A 7,021-nucleotide genomic window follows, 5' to 3' on the forward strand; every position below is an offset into this window, starting at 1 on the left:
CATTGTGTCCATATGTTTTTTGCACACACGTCCAGGCTTCACTCTGTATCGTCTCTTTTACTAGAAAGGTTGCAGATCAAACTTCAAAGCTGTTGTGCCTCCACTTCCCCTTAGATGACTGTTGTATTGTGATCTCCATCACAACACACTTCACAGCAGCTGAAATGATGCCGGAGAGAGAGAGAGAGAGAGAGAGAGAGAGAGAGAGATGGTATATAGAGATTTCTTTCTCTTTCTTTGGCGAGGGTGTCTTGTGAACAGATGCGATGAGCAGCCCGTGTGTGTTTGGGCCCATGCTGGGTACGGTGGGCGGGTGAGACATGCTTATATCGCTGCTTTGGGATCTGTCTGCACTGATTATTCAGGGAGTCTGTGTGAGTCTGCGAGTGGGGCGAGCCACAGTGTCTGTCCGTCCCCCCCCCCCCCCCAAAAAAAAAAAACCCCAGTTATGCGTGGCGGCGTGATAGAACAGATTAGTCGAGCGTGCATCAAGCGCGTCGCCTAAAGCCAGATCCACGGTCTCACTTCAAGGTTTTTTTTTTTTTTTTTTACCAAAGTCCTCTCCTCTGCTGACGACGCTGACAAAAACAACAGAGGCAATGGTGCCTCTCGCCTTTTTGTCCACAGGACATTTAAATGCCCTGACTTTGATATGCAAAGTGAGTTGTTGCTGCTGGATCTGCTGTTGGCTCCTCCGTGCTGTACATCCTTAATCCTCACACTCATGTCTCTGTGCAGCTCAGTGCCCTCTGACAAAGAGGCTACAAATAATTCAGGTCTACACTATAATCATACAGTCTGCATTCGTCCACCCCCTGCGCTCATGCCCCCCCTCCTCACATATGCTCACACACAAATACAGTGGGATGGAAATGATGATCTTGTTTCGTAGATTAGCTCTCGTCGTGTCTAGAAGTGGTCTGAGCCACAGCTATTTTTTTCTTCCACCGGCTAAAACAAAAGGCCTTCCATTCGCCGAGGTGCTGATAATTGCACTTCTCCAGCAGCACATGTGCAGTCATTGTAATTAACTCGCGTGTGTGTCAAGAATTCATCGTGGCCTTTCTGCTTGTCAGAAGAGGAGGAGGAGGAGGAAGAGGAAGGGGGGGTGTGTGTGTGTGTGTGTGTGTGTGTGTGTGTGTGTGTGTGTGTGTGGGTGAAATGAGAGGTTGTGGGGGTGGGGAGGGCGGGAGTGTGAGTGTGTGTGTGTGTGTGTGTGTGTGTGTGCATGATGGGAGAATGTGGTGTAGCTGCTCTGGTGGGAGGAGGGGGGGGGGTTTGGGTTGTCTATATGTGAATCCGTTGCGGGTCTAGCTGTGACAAACATGAAGCTATGTGGGCTTTTCTTTTTTTTTAATGGTGAGATATTCCGACAGCACATTAAATCTGACACTTGAGGGAGAAAGGAGGCCAGTTATGTGTCTGTCTGTGGAGGTGATGGGAGCTTTGTTTCTCAGTGAATACTGCTCTGTGTGTGTGTGTGTGTGTGTGTGTGTGTGTGTGTGTGTGTGTGTGAGTGTGAGTGTGTGTTGTTGTGATTGTGAATCAAATGGCAGTCATGATTACTTTAAAAAGCCACTCATCTCTGCCAGATGCCGTACCTGGAAGCACTTCATCTTCTATTAGCCGCGTTGGTACGGAGTCTCTGTTAGTGAACGCACACAAGGAGCCACGACCGTATTCTGTGATGCGTGTAGAAATCAATCTCTCTACTAAAAATAAGCTACAATGCGCAGAAAAATAATAAGAAAACAAGATTCACTAACATGTTTATTTTCATCTGATGCACACGCGAATACTTCTTGGTTTTAAATACGAGTAATAGAAATCCATAAATGTATGAAATTTAAAAGGATTTAAAATTTTCATCAAAAGCGTTGTTGAACCTGCATTTTACAAACTACTTGTGATGCCATGCGTTTCCTTTTTTTTTTTTTTAGAGAATGATCTGTAAGCCAATCAGACGTCTCCTTCATTTTTTTCAAACTTTTTACTCTGATTTACTGAACTCGCCGTGGCTCAAACACAACACTTAAGCAGCGAAGGCGGGACGTGCGCGCACACACACACACACACACACACACACACACACACACACACACACGCCCAAACCCTCGTTAGCTTCAGGTGCAGGACAACGTCAACGCCACACGGAGGACAAAGAGACAAAGAGACGGCACGGTGAATTCTTACGGCTCCAGCGGACGATCGTCTGTTTGGATAAATGCTGAGGAACTTGTGCATTTCATCGTGAGCGCTGCTCCTTTTCAAACGCGTTTGTCTCCTGCTGATACCAAAGTGATAACTTTCTTTTCCCCCAAATCTAAAATGCATAATCCCACATTGAGTAACTTAAGTAAGGCAACATGAGACCAGGGACTTCTGAGTCAACTGCCCGTGATGACCAAGAAACTGTATTTAACGTGGTGGATGATGTCACAGCAGATACTGACTCACTTAGTATGCTCAGTATTTCCTCTAGGACTGTAACAATTAGTCAAATCATCAATTATTCTATCAACAGAACATGTACAACCAACTATTCCAATAATCAATAAATCGTTGAAGTTATTTTTAGAACACTGGCGGCTCCCAGCTTCTCAATTGTGATGATTTTCTCGGTTTTATTCTATTTTATATAATTGTAAATTGAATATCCTTTAAAAAAAAAAAAAAAAAAGTAATTGGCAAAGGAATCACTAATGAAATTGATCGTTAGCTGCTGCTCTAATCTGCACAGATCCATTCATAAAGTACAGATATGGTGGAGTAAAGGCATCCTGAGCAGAGCGTGACGTCACGTTGCCTCCTTGCTAACAGCTGTTAGTTTCCCAGCGTTGTGGTGGAAGCGTAGCGCCGACCCTCCAATCTTCCAACGCTATGGGCTCCGTCAGAGCGCTGTTAGCGCTGTTAGCTGCGAGCCGCCGGCTCCACAGCCGCCGCCGCCGCCGCCATGTTGAGAGCCGCGTGGAGGCAACAGATGTGCTCCGAATCGAGCACCTTTTTTTTGAGCATTGACGTTAAAAAGCGCTGCATCACGTCGCAGTTTTAACGTCACAGCTCCTGAATCATACACTGAGAGAACGGTTCTTATTTATAGACCCGTCTCATGACGAACGCTGTAGCCAACACCTCTTAGAACAGCAGGAGAACAAGAACACACACACACACACACACACACACACACACACACACACACACACACACACACACACACACACACACACACACCTTGTAAATGGAACGGTTGTTAATCGACCGGGCACCCTGCAAGTTCCTTTTCATTTCTGTTCATTTTGCAATCAGTGAATTCATGCAGAGGTCTCATTAGAATCATTATTTTGTATTTGCTAATTTGTGAAAATTGCAGTCTGGAGGAAACTGAGGAAACAATGGGTCCTCTGAAGACTCACCGTAAGCCTCACGCACAGTTCAATCAATGCTCATTTGCCGCTGCGCTTCCTAAAAAAAGAAAGGCAACAGCTGTGTGGGACTAAACGAGTCAATTGGTCCTATTAATTGAGTGGGTCTTGGCTTGGTCCTAATCAGGTTAGGGCCTGAGCTCTGCACGTCACGTGGACATGTCGGGGACCGGCACTCTGCACAAGCTGCCACCAGCCTGCTAACACCCACTGCTACCACTCCCAGCCTTCACTCTTAATCCAAAAGGAGATTTAGCTGTATGGCGAAAGGCCAACAAAATGACAATAAACCTGCATAATTGTAGCGTCATCGCAGAAGGCGTAGCCCGACCCTTTTTTGCTGACCAAGAAAGGAAATGCTTTTACGGAGAGCATGCACAATATCACATTCTCCACGAGCCCCTTATTTATCTAAGACACCGCCTGGTGTCAGACCGTCTCTCCCCAGTTACTCTGTTACACCTACACTGTTTTAAGAATAGAATAGAATTAAATCTGCTGGGAAACCGCTGTCTTTACGTCTCACGCTGCCAAGTTTGCACAATTGTCATGGATTTATAGAGAGACCCTGCAGTTGAAAGTGTCAGCTGGACTGATGGATGGCTTCTATGTTAAGAAAAGCAGATAAACCCGTACATCTTACAGAGATCGGACTATTGCGCCATTTTCACATTCAAGATCTTTCACTTTCCACCTTCCCCAGCCTTATCGCACATAATACTCACTTCGCACACAAAGCCCATTTGCTCCAGCCTGGGATAAGTTTATTCTGTCTCTCTGTAAGAGCTGAGATGAGTTCAATGACTCCCCTCATCCCTCACTGCTGCGTCCCTCCTTCAGTCCTCCATTAGGCTGTTCTCCCACCTCGTCATATTCACCTGATTATGTGCATGTGTGTCTATGTGCGCATATGTGTAAGTGAGAAAACAAGTGGTGCTGCAGGGGGACAGACTGTCACCACTGTGTGTGTGTGTGTGTGTGTGTGTGTGTGTGTGTGTGTGTGTGTGTGTGTGTGTGTGTTTGACAGCACAGATTAGCGGTGGAGCATTGTCGTGTCTCAGGTGTGTGTTTCCCCCATGGTGCTTTGTGCTCAACCCCCCCCCCACCTCGGCAGGAACAGATATAATGATGGGCTTGATAACGGCTCGGCCCGCCTCTGTCACTTTATGCCAAGCCACCGATTTAAAAAAAAAAAAAAAAAAAAAAAAAAAAAAAAGGTTAGGAGTCGACCATGCTACCGAACTAAACGTTCACAGTGACGATGTTCATGTTTAGCGGGTGTCATGGTGACCGTCTTCACGTACATTTTTAGCTTACTTTAGCGTGATGCCATGCTAACATTTGCTAATTAGCGCTGAGCTAAAGCACGGCTCGGTGTCCGTGTCGATGCCAACGTTTTATTTAGCTCTTGGACCCTTGACCTATTTTTCGGCCCTCAGCTCGAAAATAGCATACCCATACGATAATGAGTGTTAGGCTTATTTTAATACTTTTGGTATTAAAATAAGCCTAACACTTGTGAGATGTGTTGATATGTGTAAATATCAGTATATACAGTTGTGGTCAAAAGTTTACATACACTTGTAAAGAACATAATGTCATGGCTCTCTTGAGTTTCCAGTTATTTCTACAACTCTGATTTTTCTCTGATAGAGTGATTGGAACAGATACTTCTTTGTCACAAAAAACATTCATGAAGTTTGGTTCTTTCATGACTTTATAATGGGTTAACAGAAAAAGTGACAAAATCTGCTGGGTCAAAAATATACATACAGCAACATGAATTAGCAATTTTGGTGACTTAGAAAGTTGTGTCAATGAAATGAGCTTCATAGCATGGCCTCTTAACTTCTTGTGAGTGATTATGAGTGACTACAACCGGTGACTTCTCTGAGGCCATTTAAATAGGGCTCATTGGATACAAACGCCCACCAACGCTACAATGGGAAAGTCAAAGGAGCTCAGCATGGATCTGAAAAAGCGAATCATTGACTTGAACAAGTCAGGAAAGTCACTTGGAGCCATTTCAAAGCAGCTGCAGGTCCCAAGAGCAACAGTGCAAACAATTGTTTGTAAGTATAAAGTGCATGGCACTGTTTTGTCACTGCCACGATCAGGAAGAAAACGCAAGCTATCACCTGCTGCTGAGAGAAAATTGGTCAGGAGGGTAAAGAGTCAACCGAGAACCACCAAAAAGCAGATCTGCCAAGAATTAGAAGCTGCTGGAACACAGGTGTCAGTGTCCACAGTCAAGCGTGTTTTGCATCTCCATGGACTGAGAGGCTGCCGTGCAAGAAGGAAGCCCTTGCTCCAAAAGCGGCACCTTAAGGCTCGACTGAAGTTTGCTGCTGATCACATGGACAAAGATAAGACCTTCTGGAGGAAAGTTCTGTGGTCAGACGAAACAAAAATCGAACTGTTTGGCCACAATGCCCAGCAATATGTTTGGAGGAGAAAAGGTGAGGCCTTTAACCCCAAGAACACCATGCCTACCGTCAAGCACGGTGGTGGTAGTATTATGCTGTGGGGCTGTTTTGCTGCCAATGGAACTGGTGCTTTACAGAGAGTAAATGGGATCATGAAGGAGGAGGATTACCTTCAAATTCTTCAAGATAACCTAAAATCATCAGCCCGAAGGTTGGGTCTTGGGCGCAGTTGGGTGTTCCAACAGGACAATGACCCCAAACACACATCAAAAGTGGTAATGGAATGGCTAAATCAGGCTAGAATTAGGGTTTTAGAATGGCCTTCCCAAAGTCCTGACTTAAATCCCATTGAGAACATGTGGACAATGCTGAAGAAACAAGTCCATGTCAGAAAGCCATCAAATTTAACTGAACTGCACCAATTCTGTCAAGAGGAGTGGTCAAAGATTCAACGAGAAGCTTGCCAGAAGCTTGTGGATGGCTACCAAAAGCACCTAATTGAAGTGAAAATGGCCAAGGGACATGTAACCAAATATTAGCACTGCTGTATGTATATTTTTGACCCAGCAGATTTGATCACTTTTTCTGTTAACCCATAATAAAGTCATGAAAGAACCAAACTTCATGAATGTTTTTTGTGACAAAGAAGTATCTGTTCCAATCACTCTATCAGAGAAAAATCAGAGTTGTAGAAATAACGGGGAAACTCAAGAGAGCCATGACATTATGTTCTTTACAAGTGTATGTAAACTTTTGACCACAACTGTATGTTACTGGTTAAGAGTAGATGAAGATGGCACACAGCACAAATTGAAAATTCTAATTTTCGACTGGAAAAAAAAAGCAATTTCAGGATATTTCTTTATTAGAAATCATGTAGCTACAAGCTTTCCAGCTCTCCCAGATCATAGAACTATATGTTGAGGGTCTCATCTTGATCTAGTACGGAGAGGTTAAACGAGGTCAACCAAAATGTAATCTTGTTCCAGCTGTTTCATTGTAATTTTATAGACTATATAATTATATATTTCACTTCTTTTATCACTATTAGTGTTCAATCTATCCATATGCAGCAGTTTGGCATCATCTAGAGAGCCTGGATCCTCTCTGAGCCTGTTAATGTCTGTCATCCATGCAGCACGGTTGACTCTTAACCTTTTTAATCGGTGGCTT

General features: G+C 44.3%; 1 protein-coding gene across 1 annotated transcript in view; it reads left to right on the forward strand.

Annotated features, from left to right (window-relative positions):
- Nucleotides 1-7,021, forward strand: part of LOC137890029 (potassium voltage-gated channel subfamily H member 3-like) — a 103,075-nt gene that overhangs the window by 872 nt on the left and 95,182 nt on the right.

Source organism: Cebidichthys violaceus, unplaced genomic scaffold (genome assembly GCF_023349555.1).
Source record: "Cebidichthys violaceus isolate CVI_PGR_0920_01 unplaced genomic scaffold, fCebVio1.0.p SCAF_61, whole genome shotgun sequence".
Classification (NCBI taxonomy): Eukaryota; Metazoa; Chordata; class Actinopteri; order Perciformes; family Stichaeidae; genus Cebidichthys; species Cebidichthys violaceus.